Genomic DNA, 27,880 nt, shown 5'->3' on the forward strand with positions numbered 1-27,880 from the left:
AACTCAATTTCGTTTCTTTTTATGGCTGAGTAATATTCCATTGTATATATGTGCCACATCTTCTTTATCCATTCATTTGTTGATGGACACAGGTTGCTTCCATGTCCTGGCTATTGTAAATAGAGCTTCAGTGAACATTGTGGTACATGACTCTTTTTGAATTAGGTTTTTCTCAGGGTATATGCCCAGTAGTGGGATTGCTGGGTCGTATGGTAGTTCTATTTTTAGTTTTTTAAAGAACTTCCATACTGTTCTCCATAGTGGCTGTATCAATTTATATTCCCACCAAAACAGTGCAAGAGGGTTCCCTTTTAATTTTTATTTTCATTACTCTAGGAGGTGGATCAAAAAAGAACTTGTTTTGATTTATATCAGAGAGTGTTCTGCCTATGTTTTCCTCTAAGAGTTTTAGAGTATCCAGCCTTATATTTAGGTCTTTAATCCATTTTGAGTTTATTTTTGTGTATGGTGTTAGGGAGTGTTCTAATTTCATTCCTTTACATGTAGGTTTACAGTTTTCCCAGCACTACTTATTGAAGAGACTGTCTTTTCTCCATTATATATTCTTGCCTCCTTTATCATAGATTAGGTAGCCATAGGTGCATGGGTTTATCTCTGGACTTTCTCTCCTGTTCCATTTATCTATATTTCTGTTTTTGTGCCAGTACCATACCATTTTGATTACTGTAGCTTTATAGCATAGTCTGAAGTCAGGGAGCCTTGTTCCTCCAGCTCCATTCTTCTTTTACAAGATTGCTTTGGCTATTCGGGGTCTTTTGTGTTTCCATACAAAGTGTTAAATTTTTTGTTCTAAGTCTTTGAAAAATGGCCTTGGTAATTTGATAGGGATTGCATAGAATCTGTAGATTGCTTTGGATAGTATAGTCATTTTCACAATATTGAGTCTTTCAATCCAAAAACATGGTATATCTCTGCATCTGTTTCTGTCGTCTTTTTGATTTCTTTCATCAGTATCTTAAAGTTTTCTGAGTACAGGTTTTTAGTCTCCTTAGGTAGGTTTATTCCTAGGTATGTTATTCTTTTTGCCGTGATTGTAAATGGGGTTGTTTCCGTAATCTCTCTTTCTGATCTTTCATTGTAAGTGTATAGGAATGCAAGAGATTTCTGTGTATTAATTTTGTATCCTGCAAGTTTACTAAATTCATTGATGAGCTCTAGTAGTTTTATGGTAGCATCTTTAGGATTTTCTATGTAGAGCATCATGTCATCTGCAAACAGTGACAGTTTTACTTCTTCTTTTCCAATGTGGATTCCTTTTATTTCTTTTTCTTCTCTGATAGCCTTGTCTAGGACTTCCAAAACTGTGTAGAATAAGAATGGCGAGACTGGACATACTTGTCTTGTTCCTGATCTTAGAGGAAATGCTTTCAGTTTTTCACCATTCAGAATGATGTTTGCTGTGGGTTTATCTTATATGGTCTTTATTAGTTGAGGTAGGTTCCCTCATAAATGGGTGCTGAATTTTGTCCAAAGCTCTTTCAGCATGTATTGAGATGATCATATGGTTTTTATTCTTCAATTCATTAATGTGGTGTATCACACTGATTGATTTGCGAATATTGAAGAATCCTTGCACCCCTGGGATAAATCCCACTTGATCATGGTGTATGATCCTTTTAATGTGTTGTTGGACTCCGTTTGCTAGTAGTTTGTTGAGGATGTTTGCATCTATGTTCGTCAGTGATATTGGCCTGTAATTTTCTTTTTTTGTGATATCTTTGTCTGGTTTTGGTATCAGCGTGTTGGTGGCCTCATAGAATGAGCTCAGGAGTGTTCCTTCCCCTGCAATTTTTTAGAAGAGTTTCAGAATGTTAGCTGTTAACTCTTCTCTAAATGTTTGATAGAATTCACCTGTGAAGCCATCTGGTCCTGAAGTTTTGTTTGTTGGAAGATTTTTAATCACAGTTTCACTTTTATTACTTGTGATTGGTCTGTTCATATTTTCTGTTTCTTTCTGGTTCAGTCTTGGAAGGTTGTGTCTTTCTAAGAATTTGTCCATTTCTTTTAGGTTGTCCATTTTATTGGCATATACTTGCTTGTAGTAATCTATTATGATCCTTTGTATTTCTGTGGTGTCCACTGTAACTTCTCCTTTTTCATTTCTAATGCATGTTAATAGTGGGTCTAGAAAACTATAGCCAGCAGGTTAAAAACAGCTGTTACCTACTTTTGTAAATAAAATTTTATTGGAACACAGCCATGCCCATTCATTTATGTGTTGTTTATGACTGCTTTTGTGGGACAGCAAAATTGAGTAGTTTCAATCGATATCATATAGCTCACAAAGCCTAAAATCTCTGTTTGATCCTTTACAGGAAATATTTGTTGACCCCTGATATATGAGATGTCCCATATTGCATGATTGGAGGTCTCTATGCATGGAAATGCGAAATCTATATTTTAGTTAGAGACATTTGGAAGTACTGAGAGGAAGAAGCTAGATGCAGGAACCAGAGAGGAGGTCATCAAAACAGGGTAAAAAGAACTAGGGAGGGCTTAGTGCAAATAGGTAAAAGGGATCAGCTTTTCGACATGCCAGTAGAGATAGGTTCTCTAGAATTTGGCTGAAGAGAGAGAGCGAGAGAGATAGAGAGAGAGAGAGAGAAAGAGTGCGTGTGTGTGTGTGTGTGTCTATACACATGTGTATTTTGGGGAGCGAGGTCTCCATTCTGAGCAAAAAAGAGGGTGGAGAGGAACCTAGTACAAAAACAAGTAGAAGGAAAAATACTCTCTCATTTCTTTAATTTATATTATAAATGAACACTGCATTCCTTCTCGCAAAAAGAGTTCGAGAAATTTTCTCTAGGGCTGGTCTTCCAAGGCCTATACTTATGAGGCAACAGTGCCCCTAGTGTCTACATGGCAATATTGTCCTCTGATGTCATGAAGATTACTTGACCAGGACTGAAAATGGTATAGATCAACTGCAAAGATAACATTACTCAGTTTCTCCTTCTTTACCAAGGAGATATAGGTGACCAGATGTACTCAACAATACATTGGTAAAATTCACTTAGTGAGAGAGGCTATGAATAATGGTGGACCTGGTTTCTATTTTTCCTTGTGAGAACAATTCATGTAAATCTTAAGTATAAAAATACTATGGATCTAGAGACTGTCATACAGAGTGAAGTAAGTAAGAAAGAGAAAAACAAATATCGTATATTAATGCATATATGTGGAACCTAGAAAAATGGTACAGATGAACCGGTTTGCTGGGAAGAAATAGAGACACAGTTATAGAGAACAAACGTATTGACACCAAGGGGGGAAACTGGCGGGGGGGCAGGGATGGTGGTGTGGTGAATTGGGAGATTGGGATTGACTTATATACACTAATATGTATAAAATGGATAACTAATAAGAACCTGCTGTATAAAAAAATAAATAAAATTCTAAAATTCAAAAAAAAATACTATTATCCACTCTCAAGAAACTGCCTCAAGTTCTACCATATCTATAAGGTCAATGACTAAGAATAACACCTTAAGAAGTTTTGAGGGTCACTTGTTATGGTTGGTCATGGCAGGAATTACTGAATTCATGAGCTGCCTCTCCTTGCTATTCCCCAGGCCAGGTTGTTTCCTTCCTGCTGAATCCCTGTGAAGATGTGAAAGCAGAAATAATATAGCAAGTCAGAATCCAGTCCTGACTATGCAAAGCACCACCTCTGTTATATAAAAGACTGGATGCCTTAGTCCCCAGGACTGCCTTTTTTCCTCTAGGAATGACCATTAATTCTCAATCATGAGATATTACTCCCACCACGAACATACACTGAATATGTCAGGCAAATGCATAATACTCCATTACACCCTATAAGGGAGAATGGTGAACTTAGTCCATTTACATTTAAAGTAATTATTGGTCAGTATGTACTTATTGCCAATTTGTTTATTGTTTTCTGGTTGTTTTTAAGTTTCTCTCTGTTACTTTCTTTTTCCCTTTTTCCTCTTCCCTTATGTTTTGTGGTTTTCTTTAGTGTCATGTTTAGATTCTTTTTTCATTTTCTTTTGTGTATTTAGTATAAGCTTTTTCTTTGTTGTTACCATGAGGTTCACATATAACATATTATGAATGGGGTAGCCTGTTTTACGTTGGTGCCAACTTAAATTTGAAAACATTCCAAAGCTGTATTTGTTTTACTTCCCTCCCCCCATTTTATACTTTTGATGATGCATCTCTTTACTTTATGCATCCCTTCACTAATTATTGTAGTTTTAGTTAATTTTACTACTTTTGTCTTTTAACCTTCATTCTTGCTTTATATGTGATCAATCCACTACCTTTATTATATATTCACCTTTTCCAGTGAGATTTTTAGTTTTGTATTTTTCTTCTTATTAATTAGTACCATTTCTATTCAGCTTGAAGTCTCTTTAATATTTCTTGTAGGGCCATTTCAGTGATGATGAACTACTTTAGCTTTTGCTTATATGGCAACTCTTGATCTCTCCTTCAATACTGAATGATAACCTTGCTTGGTAGAGAATTCTTGATTGGAAGTATTTTTCTTTCATCTTTGAATATATCATGCCAATCCCTTTTGGCCTATAAAGTTTCTGCTCAAAACTCTACTGATAGCTTTATGGGGTTTCCCTTGTAAGTAACAAGTTGTTTTTCTCTTGATGCTCTTAGGATTTTCTCTTTATCCTTAACTTTTACCATTTTAATTATGTCTTGATGTGTATCTCTTTGGGTTCATTTTATTTGGAATTCTCTGGGCTTCCTGGACTTGGATGTCTGTTTCCTTCCCCAGATTAGGGACGTTTTCAGGCACTATTTCTTCAAATAATTTTTCTGGTCCTTTCTCTCTATCTTCTCCTTCTGGGGCCCCCATAATGCAAATGTTATTCTGCTTAACATTGCTCCAAATGTCCCATGAGGTATCTTCACTTTTTGAAATTCTTTTGAAATAATCTTATTCATTTTTATAGTCTGTTATTCCACTAGTGGGTATAATGCCATTGAACACGAGTTACCATGAAGTGAATGTTTTAGGGAGTGTTTCATGTTGTTGCAGAGTTCTGTGGGCCCTGTTGTGGAAACTCATTACAAGTGGAAGTGATAGCATGGAGAAAGGTGTGGTCCTTACAGGTATAGTGCCTATATTAATGAAATAGCCAGGCATATGAGGGGACTGGAGCACAGAGTATTCTGAAAGATGTGTTACAGTTCACTAAAGTACATATAGAATGTTAATTTAAGCTGATCTGCCTCCGTTTATTAGATACAATTTATTGCTGACTTTCTGTTACCCTGATCAGGACAGTGGAGGAGTGATGAGTTCATTGATGAGTTCTAGTTTATGCCCAGATAGATTGGAGGGTGGGATAGAATCAGGCAGGTATCCTAGTTGAGCCTGTGTTGCTGTTGTTGGAGGATGTTAACTATGGTGACATTTATGGAACACGACTGTGGGTTAGTTGTGAAGTGGTTCAGGAGGAGGTAAGATTTTGGTTTTGAGTATGAACTGGGGCCATTAACAGAGGGAGACCCATGGAAGAAGGAGAAAAAGTGGGAACTGAGGGAAAATATCCAACTTCCAGGGCTCTAAAGTTCAAGGTGAAACAGGTACAAACATGTTCCGGTAACCATAATTTACAGAATAGAGAGACAATTTCACTCATCAACTTACAGTGAGAACATAGGAATTAGTAAACTGCTTTGTAACCTAGGAGGTGATAGAAATGCTTAGATTTCAGTACAGATTGGAATGACAAAAATGTGAGTGAAATCATTTCAAGTTGGAGGTGATTACTTGAGGGGTTTTCTTACTTTATTTGGTAAAATGCAGGCAGTCATACATGTGAGGAGTGTTTACAGAGTTAAAAATGTATATAAAAGACTTCTGCGTCTGGGAAGATGGAGTGGCCATACTTTTCCCTATTCCTCCTACTAAGCACAACCCAAAAAGCCCCTACACATGATGCATCAAACAAACATAAGAAGACTGAAAGGTAGAGAGAAGAAGTCAGAGTAGCTATAGACCTTGAACTCCCCCCGCCCCCGCAAATTGGTGGTGATTTACCTGTGTTTCTTTGCCTCATATATCCACATTTAGAACTAAAGAAGCAACCTGGAAATGCCAATGGCCCCAACCCGCCCCAAAAAAGCCCCACAAAAGCCTTCACCTTTTAGCCAAACGACCAGGGAAAGGGCAGGCTAGCAAGACAGAAAAACTTTTAGACAATAACCACCCTACTCCAGCCAAACACCATTGAAAGAAAATTGTGGCCTCACCCCAATCAATGCCAGAAAAGACCAGTGGAGAGCCTAGACTTCCACCCTCACCAAGCTGTAATGAAGTACCCCAACTTCTTTGCCAGAGTGATGTCAGAGAAGGCAAAGTAGGGAACCAGGACTTTCACTCCAGCCAAGTGGTATTGAGTAATATCCCTCCCCCACACTGTGGTGTCAGTGGAAATAATGTGTAGAGTCTAGACTTATGACTGTGCTCTTCCATAATGAGGCACCCCTCCTAGTCCCTGAAAGGTCTGTATTGGAGAATACCATTGAGGAGCTAAGACTTTTGTCCTTGCTAAGCAGTAACACAGCCTGCTCCCCTATAGTGTCAGTGTAGGCCCTGTGAGAGCCTGGACTTGCACTTCCAACTGGCAGTAACAGGTATCTTTACTTCTTCCCCTCCCCTCTAAGGTGGTGTCAAAGGACTAGTGGAGGATCAGGACTTCCACCATAGCCCAGTGCTAATGAATCATCCTACCCTCTCCTCCCTACCACCCCGTAGGGTGTTAATAGATGCCATGGTTAATAGATGCTATGCATTAATAAGGCACACTTGTGTCTCTGAGTCTGTGATGTATCAGGTAAGGCCTAGTGGGGAGCTATAACTCCCATCCCCCCCTGCATAGCTGTCAATAGAGACCATGTGAGAAACTTGGACTTCTACTCACACCTGAAATTAACAAACTGTCACCACCCCGCTTCCCTTGCTGGAACCCAGCTAAAATAATAGGTTTAAATATATCCAGAGTCTCATAATATAATAACCCAAATATACAGATTTTGAATGAAAATAACTCACAATACCAAGAACCAGGAAGATCTCAAACTAAATGAAAAAAGACAATCAATAGATGCCAACACTGAGATGACAGAGATATTAGAATTATTTGACAAAGATTTTAAAGCAGACATGATAAAAATATTTCAACAATGACACTCTTGAAATATATGAAAAATAGAAAGTCTTAAGAAAGAAATAGAAGATATAAAGGAGAACCAAGGGCAAATTTTAGAGCTGAAAAATACAATAACCAAATGCAATAACCAAAAATACAAAAATTAAAATCTTAATGGATGGGATCAACAGCAGAACAGAAGGGACAGAGGAAACAATCAGTGAACTGAAATATGGAACAACAGAATTAACCAATTTGATAAAACACAGATTAAATGGACTGGAAAAAAATGATCAGAGCCTTAGGACCTATGATAGTATTGCAAAAGATCTAATATTCATGTCATCGGTGTCCCAGGAGAGAAAAAAGAGGGTGGGACTGGAAAGTATTCAAAGAAGCAATGGCTGAAAACTTTCAAATCTGGAAAAACATAAACCTACAAATTCAAGAAACTGAGTGAATCCCAAACAAGATAAAACTAAAGAAATCCACACCAAGACATATTATACTCAAACTTCTGAAAATGAAAGACAATGTTACTTGAAAACAGTGACAGCAATAGCACAATCTATAAAGGGAAAAAAATGATAAACTGGACCTTATGAACATTAAAAACTTTTGTTCTGCAAGAGAGCCCGTGAAGAGCATGATAAGACAAGCTACAGGCTGTGAAAAAGTATTTGTAAACCAAATATCTCAGAAAGGAGTAGTATCTAGACTATATAAAGAATTCTCAAAACTCAATAGTAAAAAACCAAACAATCCAACTGGAGATATTTCACTGAGGAAGACATACAAATGGCAAATAATTATATGAAAAGATGTTCAACATCATTAGCCATTTGGGAACCACAAATTAAAAGGGAATGGGATATCATTACACATCTATCATAATAGCTAAATTTTTTTTAAAAGCTTTGACAACACCAAATGCTAGCAAGGATGGGAAGAAATTGGATCACTCATACATTGCTGTTGGGAATGGAAAATAGTGCAGTGATTTTGGGAAACAGATTGACAATTTCTTACAAACTAAACATGTAACTATCATGCGACCCCATAGTTATACTCTTGGAAATTTATCTTAGAGAAATGAAAAGTTATGTTCACACAAAAACCCATGCATGAATGTTTAGAGCAGCTTTATATGTCATAGCCCCAAACTGGAAACAATCCAGATGTCCTTCAAAAGGCAAATGGTTAGACAAACCATGATATATCCCTACCATGAAATAAGAAGAAGCAAACTATTCACATGCACAGCAACCTGGATGAATCTCCAGAGGATTATGTTGAGTGAAATAAGCCAATCCTAAAAGGTTACACAATGTATGATTCTATTTATAAAACATCTCTGAAATGACAAAATTATGGAAATGGAGAACAGATTAGTAGTTGCCAGGGGTTAGGGAGGAGGTTGGGGGCAGGTGGGAAGTGAATGTGGCTATGGTAAAGGAAATGTTCTGTATCTGATTGCATCAATGTCAATATCCTGGACTTGATATTGTACTATAGTTTTGCAAGATGTAGCCACTGGAGTAAATTGGGCAAAGAGTACACAGGATACCTTGGTACTCTTTCTTTTTCTTTTCTTTTTTCCCCAGCTTTATTGAGGTATACTTGACAAATAAAAAATTGTATATATTTAAGGTGTACAATGTGATATTCTGATATAAATATACATTGTGGAATGGTTACCACAGTCAAGCTATTTAACATATCCATCACCTCATATAGTTACGATTTTTTTGTGGTAAAAATACTTAGTCAACTATCTTAGCAAATTTCAAGTATGCAATACAGTATTATTAACTATAGTCACCATACTGTACCTTAGATCTCCAGAACTTGTTCATCTTTCATAAATGAACCTTTGTACCCTTTAACTTCTCCTCATTTTCCCATCCACCCCTCACCCCCGGCAACCACCATTCTACTCTCTGCTACCTACAGAATGGGAGAAAATATTTGCAAGCCATATATCTGATAAGGGTTTTATATCCAAAATATACAAGGAACTCAACAACTCATTAGTGAAAGAAACACCACAAATAACCTGATTAGAAAATGGGGTAAGGACCTGAATAGACATTTCTCAAAAGACATACATGTGACAAAGTGAGAGAGTGGCATGGACATATATACACTACCAAATGTAAAATAGATAGCTAGTGGGAAGCAACCGCATAGCACAGGGAGATCAGCTCTGTGCTTTGTGACCACCTAGAGGGGTGGGATAGGGAGGGTGGGAGGGAGGGAGATGCAAGAGGGAAGAGATATGGGAACATATGTATATGTATAACTGATTCACTTTGTTATAAAGCAGAAACTAACACACCATTGTAAAGCAATTATACTCCAATAAAGATGTTAAAAAAAAAAGACATACAAATGGCCAACAGGTATATGAAAAGGTACTCGAAATCACTTAACCAGCAGGGAAATGCAAATCAAAACCACAATGAGATACATCACCTCACAACTGTTAGAATAGCTAATATAAAAAAGACAAGAGATTAAGGCCTGGGGGCATAAACAGAGGGAATAACCCAGGATGTAGAGGGGAGAGAGGAAAAATTACATCCACGTTTTCACAAATGGCAGGATTTCTTTTTTCTTATTGAGGTTGAATAATATTCCATTGTGTGTATACATAATGGTGAGGATGTGGAGGGAAGGATACCTTTGTACACTGTTAGTAGAAGTGTAAATTGGTACAGTCATTATGGAAAACAGTATGGAGGTTTCTTAAAAAATTAAAAATAGAACTACTGTATAATCCAGCAATCCCTCTTCTGGGTATATAACCAAAGGAAATAAAATCAGTATCTTGAAGAGGTATCTGCACCCCATATTCACTACAGCTTTATTCACAATAGCCAAGGTATGGAAAGAATCTGTCTATTGATAGATGAATGGATAAAGAAAATGTGATATATATACATACACACATACACACACACACAGTGGAATATTATTCAGCCTTAGAAAAAGAAGGAAATCCTGCCATTTGCAACAACATGGATGAACATGTAGTGCATTATACTAAGTGAAATAAGCCAGACACACAGAAAGCAAATGCTGTGTGATCTCACTTATATGTAGAATCAAAAAAAGGTGAACTCTGCATTATTTCTTACAAATGTTACAACTGTAGTTTAATTAAACTGCAAAGTTTAATGTAAAATGTATATAACAGAGTATCCACCCACTTCATTTCTCCCTGTACTCCTTTGCCAATTCCCTGCAACAAGTTTCTAGTCAGGAGTTGATAGACTGATGTGCCATCTACTGACAATATTATGGATGGATTTCTGAGAAATCTAGAAAGTGGAAGTGGGCATGGCAGTTAGGAAGCTTCTTGATTTGCTGTGAGAGTCATGATAGAGGTAAAATATACAGAGTTGGACTGTATGTGTGTGTGTGTGTGTTGCTTGTGTATGACCAACTTCAATGACTAGGAGGAGGCCAGGGGGCATAAACAGAGGTAATAACCCAGGATGTAGAGGGGAGAGAGGAAAAATTACATCCGTGTTGTCACAAATGGCAGGATTTCCTTTTTCTTTTTGAGGTTGAATAATATGCCATTGTGTGTATACATATCACATTTTCTTTATCCATTCATCCATTGACAGACACTTCGGTTGTCTCTATATCTTGGCTACTGTGAATAATGCTGCAATGAACATGAGAGTGCAAATATTTCTTTGAGATATTGATTTTCATTCCTTTGGCTGTATACCCAGAAGTGGGATGGCTGGATCATATGATAGTTCCATTTTTAAAATTTTGATGAACCTCCATACTGTTTTCCGTAATGGCTGAACCAGTTTACATTCTCACCAATAGTGTACAAGAAAGGATTTTCTTTTCTTCACATTCTCAACAATACTGATCTTTTTTATTTTTTCAATTTACATATATATATGTATAGTTGATTTACAATATTGTGTTAGGTTCAGGTGTACAGCATAGTGATTCAGTTATTTTTTCTGATTATATTCCATTATGGCTTATTATGTGATATTGAATGTAGTTCCCTGTGCTATACAGTAAATTCTTATTGCTTATCTATTTTATATATAGTAGTTTCTATCTGTTAATCCCGTACTCCTAATTTGTCCCTCCCCCTTCCCTCTCCCCTTTGGTAACTACAAGTTTGTTTTCTATATCTGTGAGTCTGTTTCTGTTTTGTATATAGATTCATTTGTATTATTTTATAGATTCCACATACAAATGATATCATATAGTATTTATCTTTCTCTGTCTGACTTACTAAACTAAGTATAATATTCTCTAGGCCCACCCATGTTGCTGAAAATGGCAATATTTCATTCTTTTTATGACTGAGTAATATTCCATTATACATATATATAAAACAGATTTTCTCAAGCCAATTGTCTGTTGATGGGCACGTGGGTTGTCTTGGCTATTGTAAATAGTGCTGCTATTAACATTTAGGTACATGTATCTTTTCGAATTAGGTTTTTTGTTTTTTCCAGATATATACCTAAGAGTGGGGTTGCTGGATCATATGATAACTGTTTTTAGCTTTTTAAGGAACGCCCATACTATTTTCCATAGTGGCTGCACCAATTTACATTCCCACCAACTGTGTACCAGGGGTCCCTTTTCTCCACATCCTCTCTGGCATTTATTATTTGTAGACTTTTTGATGATAGCCATTCTGATCAGTGTGAGGTGATACCTCATTATGGTTTTGATTTGCATTTCTCTAATAATTAGTGATGTTGAGCATCTTTTCATGTTCCTGTTGGCCATCTGTGTGCCTCTTTTGGAAAAATGTCTCTTTAGGTTTGCTGCACATTTTTTGATTGTGTTGTTTTGGTTTTTCGATATTGAGTTGTATGAGCTGTTTGTGTATTTTGGATCTTAACCCCTTGTCGGCCACATCATTTGCAAATATTTTCTCCCATTCCATAGGTTGTCTTCTCATTTTGTTGATGGTTTCCTTTGCTGTGCAAAAGCTTTTAAGTTTGATTAGGCCCGATTTGTTTATTTTTGCTTTTATTTCTTTTGCCTTTGGAGACTAATCTAAGAAAATATTGCTATGATTTATGTCCAAGAATGTTTTGCCTAAATTCTCTTCTAGGAGTTTTATTGTGTCATGTCTTATATTTAGGTCTTTAAACCATTTTGAGTTTATTTTTGTATATGGTGTGAGGGAGTGTTCTAATTTTATTGATTTACATGTAATTGTCCAGCTTTCCCAACACCACTTGCTGAAGAGACTCTTTTCTCCATTGTATATTCTTGCCTTCTTTGTCATAGATTAGTTGATTGTAGGTGTGTGGGTTTATTTCTGGGCTTTCTATTCTGTTCCATTGATCTATATGTTTTTGTGCCAATATCACACTTTTTTGATTACTGTAGCTTTGTAGTATAGTCCGAATTCTGGAAGGGTTATGCCTCTAGCTTTGTTCTTTTTCCTCAGGATTGCCCCTGCCAATTCTGGGTCTTTTGTTGTTCTTCTGACATTTTGATAATAACCATCTTAACAAGTAGGAGGTGGTTATCTCCTTGTGATTTTGATTTGTATATCTCTGATGATTACTAATATTGAGTATTTTTTCATATACCTGTTGGCTGTTTGTATGTCTTATTTGGAAAAATGTCTATTCAGGTCTTTTGCCCATATTTTTTTTTTTTTTTTTTTTTTTTAAAGAATTTTTTTAAGGCATTGTTTACTTTGTTTATTTATTTATTTTTGGCTGTGTTGGGTCTTCGTTTCTCTGCGAGGGCTTTCTCTAGTTGTGGCAAGCGGGGGCCACTCTTCATCGCGGTGCGCGGGCCTCTCACCATCGCGGCCCCTCCCGTTGCGGGGCACAGGCTCCAGACGCGCAGGCTCAGTAATTGTGGCTCACGGGCCCAGTTGCTCCGTGGCATGTGGGATCTTCCCAGACCAGGGCTCGAACCCGTGTGCCCTGCATTGGCAAGCAGATTCTCAACCACTGCGCCACCAGGGAAGCCCTGCCCATATTTTAAAATTGGCTTTTTTTTTGCTATTGAGTTGTATGAGTTATTTATATATTTCAGATATTAACCCCTTATTGTATACATGGTTTGCAAATATTTTCTCCCATTCTGTAAGTTGTCTTTTCATTTTGTTGATTGTTACTTTTGCTCTGCAAAAACTTTTTAGTTTGATGTAGTTCCACTTGTTTATTTATGGCTTTGTTGTGTATGCTCTTGGTGTCATATCCATAAAAATCATTGTCAAGACCAATGTCAAGGAGCTTTCCCCCTATATTTTCTTCTAGGAGTTTTGCAGTTTTAGGTGTTATGTTTAAGTCTCTAATCCATTTTGAGTTGATTTTTGTATATAGTATAAGATATGGGTCTAATTTCATTCTTTCGCATGTGGATATCTAGCTTTTCCACCACCATTTCCAGATAGAAGAGACTGTCCTTTTCCCATTTTGTATTCTTGGCACCTGTTTGGAAGATTAGTTGGCCATATATGCATTGGTTTATTTCTGGACTCTCTATTTTTCATTTTTTGTAAGTTAAATTTAATTTTTTCTGGCTTTGAGATATAATTAACATATAACATTGTATAAGTTTAAGGTTTACAACATAATGATTTGATATATGTATATATTGCAAAGTGATTACCACAATAAGGTAGTTAAGGTATCCATCACCTCACACAGAGTTACTTTTTTGTGGTGAGAATTTTTAAGATTTTTCTCTTAGCAATTTTCGAATATACAATAAAATATTGTTATCTGTACTCACTATGCTGTACATTATATCCCCTTAACTTATTCATGTTTATAACTTTAAGTTTGTACCCTTTGACCACCTCACCCATTTCCCCCCATACTCCCCCACCCAAGGCAAATACCAATCTTCTCTGTTTCTATAAGTTCAGAATTTTTAGATTCCACATATAAGTGAGATCATGTAGTATTTGTCTGTCTCTGTTTTACTTATGTCACTATGTTGAGATACATACTTTTATACCTAATTTGTTGAGAGTTTTTACCATGAAAGCATATAAAATTTTGTCACATGCTTATTCTGCATCTGCTGAGATGATTATATGATTTTATTTGAATGAAGGTGCTGTAAACACTCATGTGCAGGTTTTTGTGTGGACATAAGTTTTTAACTCATTTGGGTAAATACCAAGGTGTGTGATTGCTGGCTAGTGTGGTAAGAGTATGTATAGTTTTCTAAGAAACTGCCAAAATGTCTTCCAAAGTGGCTGTAACATTTTACATTCACACCAGCAATGAATGCAGGTTCTTGTTGCTCTATATCTTAGCCACCATTTGGTTTTTTGTGCTAGGGATCTTAGTCATTCTAAAAGGTGTGTAGTGGTATCTTGTTGCTTTAATTTGCATGCTTATTTGCCATTTGTATATCTTCTCTGGTGAGGTGTCTGTTCAGATGTTTGCCCATTTTTTAGTTGAGTTTTTTGCTTTCTTATTGCTGAGTTTTGAGTTCTTTGCATATTTTGGATAACAGTCTTTTATTAAACGTGTGTTTTGCAAATATTTTCTCCCAGTCTGTCCTTTGTTTTTTTGTTCTTTTAACTGTGTCTTCATAGAGCAGAATATTTAAATTTTAATGAAGTCCAGTTTATCAGTTTTTGCTTTCATGGATTGTGCTTTTGGTGTTGTATCTAAAATGTCATCACCAAACTCAGGGTTACCTATATTTTTTCTTATTTTATCTCATAGGAATTTTATTGTTTTGCCTTTTACATTTAGGTCTATGATCTATTTTGAATAATTTTTGAGAAAGTATAAGATCTGTGTCTGAATTTATTTTTTGCATGTGGATGTCCAGTTGTTCTGGTACTAAAATGATTACCGTTTCTCCATTGAATTGCCTTTGCTCCTTTTTCAAGTATTAGCTGACTATATGTATGTAGGTCTGTTTCCAGGCTAATTTGTATCATTGATGTGTTTTGATCCATTGATTTGTTTTTCTCTTTCAGCAATACCACACTGTCTTGATTACTAGAGCTTTATATTAAGTCTTGAAGTCAGGTAGTGTCAGTCCTCCAACTTTGTTCTTTAAGAATATATTGGCTATTTTGAGCCAGGACATGGAAGCAACCTAAGTGTCCATCGATAGAGGAATGGATGAAGAAGATGTGGCACACATACACAATGGAATATTACTCAGCAATAAAAAGAAACGAAATTGAGTTATTTGTAGTGAGGTGGATGGACTTAGAGTCTGTCATACAGAGTGAAGTAAGTCAGAAAGAGAAAAACAAATACCGTGTGCTAACACATATATAGGGAATCTAAAAAAAAATGGTTCTGATGAACCTAGGGGCAGGACAGGAATAAAGACGCAGATGTAGAGAATGGACTTGAGGACATGGGGAGGTGGAAGGGTAAGCTGGGACAAAGTGAGAGAGTAGCATTGACATATATACACTACCAAATGTAAAATAGATAGCTAGTAGGAAGCAGCTGCATTGCACAGGGAGATCAGCTCGGTGCTTTGTGACCACCTAGAGGGGTGGGATAGGGATGGTGGGAGGGAGATGCAAGAGGGAGGGGATATGGGGATATATGTATACATATAGCTGATTCACTTTGTTATACAGCAGAAACTAACACAAAATTGTAAAACAATTATACTCCAATAAAGATGTTAAAAAAATAAATAAAAGCAATGTATTAAACTTGACAACTATATATATATATATAAAACTTCATAAATGTAAAATCTATAACTATATATAATGTATATTAAATATAAACAATATATAATATATATAGTATATGTATAAAATTTGAAAAAAAAGAATATATTGGCTATTCTGGGTCTTGCTTTTGCATATGTACTTTATTTTTCATTTATTTTTTTAAAGCTTTATTTATTTATTTATTTGGCTGTGCCAGGTCTTTAGTTGCAGCATGAGGGATCTTCGTTGCAGCATGCAGGATCTTTGTTGCAGCGTGCGGGATCTTTGGTTGCGGCATGTGGAATCTTTAGTTGTGGCATGCGGAATCTTTAGTTGCAGCACGTGGGATCTTTTAGTTGCAGCATGCAGGCTCTTAGTTGCAGCATGTGGGATCTAGTTCCCTGACCAGAGATTGAACCCAGGCCACCTGCATTGGGAGTGCAGAGGCTTAACTGCTGGGCCACCAGGGAAGTCCCTACATATATACTTTAAAATTGGTTTGCCTATATCCACAAAATAACCTGGTGGAATTTTGATTTGGATTGTGTTGAATCTATCAGCACAGGTTGGGAAGAACTAACATTTTAACAATATTGAGTCTTCATAACCATGTACATGGAATATCTTTCCACTGAATCTTATTTGATCACTTTTATCAGAGTTTTTTAGTTTTCCTCATATAGAACTTGTGTATGTTTTATTCATTTTATATTTAATTATTTTGTTGTTTTTGTGCTAATATAAATGTCATTGTGTTTTTATTTTGAAATTCTGATTGTTCATTGCTGGTATATAGGAAAGCAATTGGCATTTGTATGTCAACCTTGTATCTTACAATCTTCCTGTAATTTCTTATTAGTTCTAAGAGTTTTTTTGGTTGATTCTTTAGGATTTTCTACATAGACCATCAGGTAATATAAAAGAAGACATTTTTATTTCTTTCTTCCCAATCTATATACCTCTACTTCTTTTCTTATTGCATTAGCTAGAACATCCAGTACAATGTTGAACAGGAGTTGTGTGAGTAGATATCTTTGCCTTGTTCCTAATCCTAGGAAAGCATCTAGTTTCTCACCATTAAGTATCGTGGTAATTAATTTTATGTGTCAACTTGACTGGATCAAGGGATGCCCAGATACTTGGTTAAACATTATTTCTGTGTGCTTCAATGAGGATGTTTCTGGAAGAAATTAACATTTGAATCAGTAGACTGAGTGTAGTGGATTGCCCTCCCCAGTGTGGGTGAGGATCATGCCATCTGTTAAGGGCCTAAATATAACAAAAAGGTGGTGCAAGGGAGGATTCACTCCCTCTCTGCCTGACTGCATGGCTGGGACATCAATCTTCTCCTGCCCTCCATGCTCCTGGTTCTTAGATCTTCAGACTCAGACTGGAATCTACACCATTGACTCTCAGGTTCTCAGGCATTGAACCACACCACCGGCTTTTGTGGGTCTCTGGGCCACAGACAGCAGGTCATGGGAGTTCTCAGACTCCATAATCACATGAGACAATTATAATAAATCTCTTTCTATCTCTATCTCTATCTCTAATCTACTTCTTTTTCTATCCCTGTCTCTATTTTTAGATTAAAATGATTTTGTCAAATGCATTTTATGCATTTATTGATAGTAAATGATTTTTCTTCCTTAGCCTATTGATGTGATGATAGGGGACATTAATTGATTTTCTAAGTTTGAACTAGCCTTGCATGCTTTTAATAAATCCCACTTGGTCATGGTATATTATTCTTTTTATGCATTGTTGGATTTGATTTGCTAATATTTTGTTGAGGATTTTTACATTATTATAAATATTGGTCTGTAATTTTCCTTTCTTATAGTGTCTTTGTCTGATTTTGATATTAGGGTAATCCTGGCTCCATGGAATAAGTTAGGTAGTATTTCCTGCACTTCTATTTTTTGAATGACGTTGTCAAGAATTGTTACAAATTTTTCTTGAAAATTTGGTAGCATTCACCAGTGAACGCATTTGAGTCTGATGCTTTCTGTTTTGAAGATTATTGATTTAATTACATATATTTAAAAAGTATTTTATATTATATACATATATGTATATATGCAAGTATGTTATATGTATAACATACTAATGTGTATATATATATAGGTATATGTATATAAACATATACATATATATTCAGATTATCTATCTCTTCTTGTGTGAGTTTTGGTAGATTATGTCTCTCAAAGAATTAGTCTGTTTCATCTGGGATATCAGATTTGTGGGCATACGGTTTTTCATAATATTCCTTTATTATGGTATTAATGTCCATGAAATCAGTTGTGATGACCCCTTGCTCATTATTGGTATTAATAATTTGGATCTTACCTCCTTTTTTCATAGTTAACCTAGCTGGAGGTTTATAGATTTTATTGATGTTTTCAAAGATCCAACTTTTGGTTTTGTTGATTTTCTCTATTGATTTCCTCTTTTCAGTTTCATAGATTTCTGCTCTAATTTTAAAATTTCTTCTCTTCTACTTACTTTGGATTTAATTTGTTCTTCTTTTTCTGGTTTCCTAAGGTGAAAGCTTAGATTATTTATTTTAGATCTTTCTTTTTTAATATATGCATTTACTGGTACAAATATCCCTCTAAGTCCTGCTTTTGCTGCATCCCACAAATTTGATAAGTTGTATTTTCATTTTAATTTAGCTCAAAATATTTTAAAGTTTCTATTTAGACTGCTTTGATGCATGTGTTATTTAATCTCCAAGTATTTGAGGATTTTCTTACTGTCCTTCTGTTCCTGATTTGTAGTCTAATTCCATTGTGGTCTCAGTGCATTCACTGTATGATTTCTATCCTTTTAAATTTGTTAAAGTATGCTGTAAGGCCCAGAATCTCTTGGTGAATGTTCCATGTGAGTTTGAGAATAACGTGTATTCTGCTGTTGTTGGGTAAAGTATTATATATATGTCAATTAGATCCAATTAATGATGATTCTGGTCAATTCAACTATGTCTTACTGACTTTCTGCCTGCTGGATCTGTCAGTTACTCATAGTGGAAAATTGAAGTCTCCAACTATAATAGTGGATTTATCTATTTCTCCTTGCAATTCAGTTTTACCTCACATATTTGAGGTATCTGTTATTAGGTGTGTACAGATTTAAAAAAAACTTTTATGTGTTTTTAGAGAATTAGCCCCTTTATCGTTATTTAATATTCTTTTTTATCCTTGATAATTTTCCCTACTTGGCAGTCTATTTTGTCTGAAATTAACATAGCTACATCACATTTCCTTTTATTAGTTTTAGCAGTTTATCTTTTCTCTAGCCCTCTGTTTCTCAAGCTCACTTATTATTTCCTCAGCTATTTCCAGTCTATTGATGAGCCCATGAAAGGCATTCTTTGCTGTTACAGTGTTATTGATTTCTAGCATTTGATTTTAATTATTTCTTTGAGTTTCCATTTCTTTTCTTACATTACCATCTGTTCTTGTATGTTGTCCACCTTTTTCATTAGAGCCCTAGGTATATTAATCATAGTTGTTTTAAATTCCTGGTCTGATTATACTAACACCTCTGCTGTATCTGAGTCTGATTTTGATGCTTGCTCTCTCTTCCAACTGTGTTTTTGATCTTTTAGTATGCCTTGCAACTTTTTGTTGAAAGATGGACAATATGTACTGGGTAAAAAAAAAAAAAAAACTGAGGGAAATAGGCCTTTAGTGCCAGGTTTTATGTTTATCTGGCTAAATGTTAGGTTATGTTTATTGTTTGCTGTACCTGTAGCTATATCAGAGGCTTAAATTTCCTCTGCCCTTGTTTGTGTCTCTGATACATTTTGTTTCCTTAGAGACTTCTTAAATAATATCTGAGACATGCAGTTTTTACAGTAATACTCCCCTGTTATTACAGAGGAGATCTATTGATGTGATTTGTTAAGTGTGGGGAGAGGGGAAGCATTCTATGGTCCTATGATTCAATCTCAATATTTTACTGAGTCTGTGCCCCTGGGCTGTGACCTTCTCAAGTGCTTCTAGTTTTGTTTTGTTTTTTTCCCTTTCTGTGAGACAGGAAGACCAGGGAGGGTTAGAATAGGGCATTTCCCGCTCCATAGGTTGAATAGGGTCTGGTAAAACACCGATTAGTTATGCTCTGGTACCTTGAGGGTACACCTTGTTAAGGAAAGCTCTGGGCATATTTCAAAATGCTCACTTTTACCCTCTCCCTACTGGAAGCAGGAAGGGATATTTTTTCCTCTGATCTTCATTGTGAGAACTTGGTTGCTCCCCTGGAGTCCAAACTCACAAAAGTATGAGGCCCCTCTATGTCCAGGCCATTGTGGAGTTTTTAGCTCTCAAACTTGTCCACACTGAGCCTCCAGGACTTTGTCAATTACAGATAAGATTTTCCTACACCAGTACTGGTTCTCATGGAGGTTTCTGATCCAGTAAGCTGTGATTCTCTGTCGCTCCATTTTTAAATCAAGGTATAATTGATATATAACATTATATTAGTTTCCAGGTATACAACACAATGACTTAATATTTGTACATATTGTGAAATAATCCCTGCAATAAGTCTAGTTAACATCCGTCACCAAACATAGTTACAACATTTTTTCTTGTGATAACTTTTAGAATCTACTCTTCTAGCATCTTTTAAATATGGAATACAGTATTATTAAACATAGTTACCATACTGTATATTATATCCCAATGACTTAATTATTTTATAACTGAAAGTTTGTATCTTTTGACTCCCTTCATCCATTTCTCCCACCCCCTACCCACCCCAGCTCTGGCAACCACCAATCTGTTCTCTGTATCTATGAGCTTGGTTTGTTGATGTTGCTGTTTTAAGTTCCACATATAAATAAGATCATATGGTATTTGTCTTTCTCTGTCTGACTTATTTCACTTAGCATAATTCCCTCGATGTTCTACCTCTCCAATTTAAAAAAATTACTATTTAAAATTGTAATAAAATATAATAACATTAAATTTACAATCTTAATCTTTAAGTGTGTTAAGAAAACGTTGCTTAATTTCCACATATTTGTGGATTTTCCAACTTCTATAAAAATTTCTAACTCTAGCTTCATTCCACTGTGATTTTAAAAGATTGTTTGTATGATTTCATACTTTTAAAATTTAATTAGACTTGTTTTATGGCCTAACATATAGTCTATAGTAGAGAATGTTCCATGTGCACTCGAGAAGAATGTGTATTCTTCTGTTGTTGTGTGGAATGTTTTGTATATGTCTGTTCCAGTTGATTTATGGTCCTCTATTTCCTTATTGATCTTAAATCTAGTTGTATACATTATTGAGAGTGAGATATTCAAGTTTCCAACTATTATTGCAGACCCATCTATTTCTACCTTCACTTGTGTCAGTATTTGCTTCATATATTTTGGGAATGATGTTTGGTTCTTATATGCTTATAATTGTTATAACTTCTTGGTAAATACACCATGTTATCTGTATATAGGTCCTTCCTTGTCTCTTGTAACATTTTTTGACTTAAAGTTTATGTTGTCTGATATAAATATACCACATCTGCTCTCCTTTGGTTACTGTTTGCCTGGAATATATTTTTCCATTCTTTCACGTTCAAGCTATGTGTATCTGTAGACCTAAAGGGAGTTTCTTGCAGAGAACGTATAGTTGGATCCTATTTTTCAAAGATCTATTCTGCTGATCTCTGCCTTGGAGAGTTTAATCTCTCTACATTTAAAGTAATTACTAATGAAAAAGGACTTATTTCTGTCATTTGCTATTTATTTTTCATATGTTTTATAGCTTTTCTGTCCCTCATTTCCTCCATCACTCTCTTCTTTTGTATTTAGTTGACTTTTTGGTAATGAAACATTTTGGTTCCCTTATTTCATTTTGTGTATATTCTATACATGTATTTTCTTGGTGGTTACCATGAAGCAGCATATAACATCTTATAACAGCCTATCATACATTGAAACCAATGTGAGTTCAATTGCATACAAAAATTACTCTGTACAGCACCTTTCCTCTTGTATTATTGATGCCAAAAATTGCATATTTTAAATCCCATAGAAAATAAAAAGTGGAGTTATGAATAAAAATTACAAAAATACTGGCTTTTACATTTTCCCTTGGGTTTACCTTTGCTGAAGGTCGTTAAGTCTTCATATGGCTGGGAGTTACTATCAGCCTTTCATTTCAACCTGAAAAACGCCCCGTAGGATTTCTTGTAAAGTGGGTTTGATAGTAATGAACATCCTCAGCTTTTGTTTATCTGGAAATGTTGTAATTTCTCCTTCACTTTTGCAGGACAGTTTTGCCAGACTTAGAATTATTGGTTCACAGGTTTCTTTGTTTGGTAGTTTAAATATACTCCACCACCTTTTGGCCTCCAAAATGTCTGCTTAGAAATTTGCTGATAATTTTATTGCAGTTACTTTCTGTCTGATGAGTCATTTTTCTCTTGCTGCCTCCAAGATGCTCTCTTTCTCTTTGGATTTAGATAGTTTGATTATAATGTGTCTCAGTGTGGGTCTCTGGGTTTACACAAAATGTAGTTACATAGTTTGTTGGATTTGTAGATTCATGTAATTCATCAAATTTGGGAAGTCTTTTGGCCATTAATTCTTTTTTTCTTTTTAAAAAAATTTTATTTTATATTGGAGTATAATTGATTTACAATGTTCTGTTAGTTTCAGGTGTACAGCGAAGTGATTGATTTATGCATATATATATATATATATATATATACATTCTTTTTCCGATTCTTCTCCCATATATTACAGAGTATTGAGCAGAGTTCCCTGTGCTATACAGTAAGTCCTTGTTGATTATCTATTTTATATATATTAGTGTGTATATCTTAATCCCAAACTCCTAATTAATCCCTCCCCCCACCTTTCCCCTTTGGTAACCATAAGTTTGGGGTTTTAAAAAAATTTTAAATTTTATTTGTTTCTTTATTTATTTTTGGCTATGTCGGGTCTTTGTTGCTGTGCACCGGCTTTCTCTATTTGTGGTGACTGGGGGCTACTGTTTGTTGCAGTGGATATGCTTTTCATTATGGTGGCTTCTCTTGTTGTGGAGCATGGGCTCTAGGCGTGCAGACTTCAGTAGTTGTGGTATGCAGGCTCAGTAGCTGTGGCTCGCGGGATCTAGAGTGCAGGATCAGTAGTTATGGCGCACGGGTTTAGTTGCTCCGCAGCATGTGGGATCGTCCCAGACCAGGGCTCAAGCCTGTGTCCCCTGCATTGGCAGGTGGATTCTTAGCTCTGCTCCACCACGGAAGTCCAATAGGTTTGTTTTTGAACTCTGTGAATCTGTTTCAGTTTTTTAAATAACTTCATTTGTATCCTTCCTTTAGACTCCACATATAAGTGATATCATATGATATTTGTCTTTCTCTGTCTGACTTACTTTACCCAGTATAATCACCGCTTAATCCATCCACCTTGCTGCAAATGGCATTATTTCATGCTTTTTTATGTCTGAGTAATATTCCATTGTATATATGTGCCACATCTTCTTTATCCATTCATCTGTCAATGGACACTTAGGTTGCTTCCATGTCCTGGCTATTGTAAATAGAGCTGCAATGAACATTGTGGTACATGACTCTTTTTGAGTTATGGTTTTCTCAGGGTATATGCCCAGTAGTGGAATTGCTCGGTCATATGGTAATTCTATTTTTAGTTTTTTAAGGAACCTCCATACTGTCCTCCATAGCGGCTGTATCAATTTACATTCCCACCAACAGTGCAAGAGGGTTCCCTTTTGTCCACACCCTCTCCAGCATTTATTGTTTGTAGATTTTTTGATGATGGGCATTCTGACCAGTGTGAGGTGATACCTCACTGTAGCTTTGATTTGCATTTCTCTAATGATTAGTGATGTTGAGCATCCTTTCATGCATTTGTTGGCAATGTGTACACCTTCTTTGGAGAAATGTCTATTTAGATCTTCTGCCCATTTTTGGATTGGGTTGTTTGTTTTTTAGATATTGAGCTGCATGAGCTGCTTGTATATTTTGGAGATTAGTCCTTTGTCAGTTGCTTCGTTTGCAAACATTTTCTCCCATTCAGAGGGTTGCCTTTTCATCTTGTTTATGGTTTCCTTTGCTGTGCAAAGGCTTTTAAGTTTCATTAGGTCCCACTGTTTTTTTTTTTTAATTTCCATTTTTCTAGGACGTGGGTCAAAAAAGATCTTGCTGTGATTTATATCAAAGAGTGTTCTTCCTATGTTTTCCTCTAAGAGCGTTACAGTGTCTGGTCTTACATTTAGGTCTTCAATCCATTTTGAGTTTATTTTTGTGTATGGTGTTAGGAAGTGTTCTAATTTCATTCTTTTAAATGTACCTGTCCAGTTTTCCCAGCACCAATTATTGAAGAGACTGTCTTTTCTCCATTGTTTATCCTTTCCTCCAATTTCATAGATTAGTTGACCACAGGTGTGTGGGTTTATCTGTGGGCTTTCTATCCCGTTCCATTGATCTATATTTCTGTTTTTGTGCCAGTACCATATTGTCTTGATTACTGTAGCTTTGTAGTATAGTCTGAAGTCAGGGAGCCTGATTCCTCCAGCTCCGTTTTGTTTTTTGTGTTTCTTTTCTCAAGATTGCTTTAGCTATTCGGGGTCTTTTGTGTCTCTATACAAATTTTAAGGTGTTTCTGTTCTAGTTGTGTAAAAAAATGCCATTGGTAATTTGATAGGGATTGCACTGAATCTGTGAATTGCTTTGGGTAGTATAGTCATTTTCCCAATATTGATTCTTCCAATCCAAGAACATGGTGTATCTCTCCATCTGTTTGTGTCATACTTTATTCCTTTAATCAGTGTCTTATAATTTTCTGAGGACAGTTCTTTTACCTCCTTATGTAGAATTGTTCCTAGGTGGTTCATTCTTTTTGTTGCATTGGGGAATGGGATTGTTTCCTTCATTTCTCTTTCTGGTCTTTCATTGTTAGTGTATAGGCATGCAAGAGATTTCTGTGCACTAATTTTGTATCCTGCAACTTTACCAAATTCTTTGATTAGCTCTAGTAGTTTTCTGGTGGCATTTTTAGGATTATCTATATATAGTATCATGTCATCAGCAAACAGTGACAGTTTTACTTCTTCTTGTCCAATTTGTATTACTTTTATTGCTTTTTCTTCTCTGATTGCTGTGGCTAGGACTTCCAGGACTATGTTGAATAATAGTGGTGAGAGTGGATATCCTTGTCTTGTTCCTCTTTTAGAGGAAATTCTTTCAGTTTTTCACCATTGAGAATGATGTTTGCTGTGCGTTTGTCATATATGACCTCTATTATGTTGAGGTAGGTTCCCTCTATGCCGACTTTCTAGAGAGTTTTTATCATATATGGGTGTTGAATTTTGTCAAAAGCTTTTTCTGCATCTATTGAGATGATCATATGGTTTTTATTCTTCAATTTGTTAATATGGTGTATCACATTGATTAATTTGCGTATATTGAAGAATCCTTGGGATAAATCCTACTTGATCATGGTTTATGATCCTTCTAGTATGTTGTTGTATTCTGTTTGATAGTATTTTGTTGAGGATTTTTGCATATATTCATCAGTGATATTGCTCTGTAATTTTCTTTTTTTGTAGTATCTTTGTCTGGTTTGGGTATCAGGGTGATGGCAGCTTCATAGAATGAGTTTTGGGTGTGAGCTCTCTCTAAATGTTTGATAGAATTCACCTGTGAAGCCACCTGGTCCTGGACTTTTGTTTGTCGGAAGATTTTTAATCACAGTTTCAATTTCGTTACTTCTGATTGGTCTGTTCATATTTTCTATTTCTTCCTTGTTCAGTCTTGGAAGGTTATACCTTTCTAAGAATTTGCCCATTTCTTCCAAGTTGTCCATTTTATTGGCATATGGTTGCTTGTAGTAGTCTCTTATGATGCTTTGTATTTCTGCGGTGTCTGTTGTAACTTCTTTTTCATTTCTAATTTTATTGATTTGAGTCCTCTCCCTTTTTTCTTGATGAGTCTGAATAGAGGTTAATCAATTTTGTTTATCTTCTCAAAGAGCCAGCTTTTAGTTTTATTGAAATTTCCTATTGTTTTCTTTGTTTCTATTTCATTTATTTCTTCTCTGATCTTTATGATTTCTTTCCTTCTACTAAATTTGGGTTTTGTTTGTTCTTCTTTCTGTAGTTCCTTTAGGTGTAAGGTTAAACTGTTCATTTGAGATTTTTCTTGTTTCTTCTGGTAGGATTCTATTGCTATAAAGTTCCCTCTTAGAACTTTTTTTGCTACATCCCATAGGTTTTGGATCATCGTGTTTTCATTGTCATTTGTCTCTAGGTAGTTTTTTGTTTCTTCAGTCATGTCCTGGTTATTTAGTAACATGTTGTTTAGCCTCCATGTGTTTGTGTTTTCTACTTTGTTTCCCCTGTAATTTATTTCTAATCTCACAGTGTTGTGGTCAGAAAACATGCGTGATATGACTTCAGTTCTCTTAAATTTACTGAGGCTTGATTTGTGACCCAAGATGTGATCTATCCTGGAGAATGTTCTGCATGCACTTGAGAAGAAAATATAATCTGCTGTTTTCAGATGGAATGTCCTATAAATATCAGTTAACTCCATGTGGTCTATCATGTCATTTAAAGCTTGTGTTTCCTTATTCATTTTATGTCTGGATGATCTGTCCATTGGAGTAAGTGAGGTGTTAAAGTCCCCCACTATTATTGTGTTACTGTCGATTTCCTCTTTAATAGCTGTTAACATTTGCCTTATGTATTGATATGCTCCTATATTGGGTGCATATGTATTTATAATTGTTATATCTTCTTCTTAGATTGATCCTTTGATCCTTATGTAATGTCCTTCCTTGTGTCTTGTTACATTCTTTATTTTAAAGTCTATTTTATCTGATATGAGTATTGCTATTCCAGCTTCTTTTGATTTCCATTTGCATGGAATATCTTTTGCCATCCCCTCACTTTCAGTCTGTATGTGTCCCTAGGTCTGAAGTGGTTATAGCTTAGACAGCATATATATGGGTCTTGTTTTTGTATCCATTCAGTGAGCCTGTGTTTTGTAGTTGGAACATTTAATCCCTTCACATTTAAGGTAATTATCGATATGTATGTTCCTATTACCTTTTTCTCAATTTTTTGGGTTTGTTTCTGTAGGTCCTTTTCTTCTCTTGTGTTTCCCAATTAGATAAGTTCCTTTAGCATTTGTTTTAGGGCTGGTTTCGTGGTGCTGAATTCTCTTAGCTTTTGCTTACCTGTAAAGTTTTTGATTTCTCTGTTGAATCTGAATGAGATCCTTGCCGGGTAGAGTAATCTTGGTTGTAAGGTCTTCCCTTTCATCACTTTAAATATATCATGCCACTCCGTTCTGGCTTGTAGAGTTCCTGCTGAGAAATCAGCTGTTAACCTTATGGGAGTTCCCTTGTACGTTATTGGTCGTTTTTCCCTTGTTGCTTTTAATAATTTTTCTTTGTCTTTAATTTTTGTCAATTTGATTATTATGTGTTACATCGTGTTTCTCATTGAGTTTATCCTGCCTGGGACTCTCTGCACTTCCTGGACTTGGGTGGTTGTTTCCTTTCCCATGTTTGGGAAGTTTTTGACTATAATCTCTTCAAATATTTTCTTGGGTCCTTTCTCTCTCTCTTGTCCTCCTGGGACCACTATAATGCGAATGTTGGTGTGTTCAATGTTGTCTCACAAGTCTCTTAGGCTATCTTCATTTCTTTTCATTCTTTTTTCTTTATTCTGTTCCATGGCAGTGATTTCCACCATTCTGTCTTCCAGGTCACTTATCCGTTCTTCTGCCTCAGTTATTCTGCTATTGAGTCCTTCTAGTGTATTTTTCATTTCAGTTATTGTATTGTTCTTCTCTGTTTGTTTGTTCTCTACTTCTTTTAGGTCTTTGTTAAACATTTCTTGCATCCTCTCAATCTTTGCCTCCATTCTTTTTTCGAGGACCTTGATCACCTTCACTATCATTATTCTGAATTCTTTTTCTGGAAGGTTGCTTATCTCCACTTCATTTAATTTTTTTTCTGGAGTTTTATATTGTATACTGCTGTCTGCCCTCTGGTGGGTGAGGC

At 35.7% G+C, this 27,880-nt stretch overlaps 1 pseudogene; it reads left to right on the forward strand.

Moving 5' to 3' along the window:
* The first annotated feature begins 18,143 nt into the window (after positions 1-18,143).
* On the forward strand, positions 18,144-25,956 carry LOC132357690 (KANTR integral membrane protein-like; annotated as a pseudogene).
* The last annotated feature ends 1,924 nt before the right edge of the window (positions 25,957-27,880 follow it).

This window comes from Balaenoptera ricei, chromosome X (genome assembly GCF_028023285.1).
Source record: "Balaenoptera ricei isolate mBalRic1 chromosome X, mBalRic1.hap2, whole genome shotgun sequence".
Lineage (NCBI taxonomy): Eukaryota > Metazoa > Chordata > Mammalia > Artiodactyla > Balaenopteridae > Balaenoptera > Balaenoptera ricei.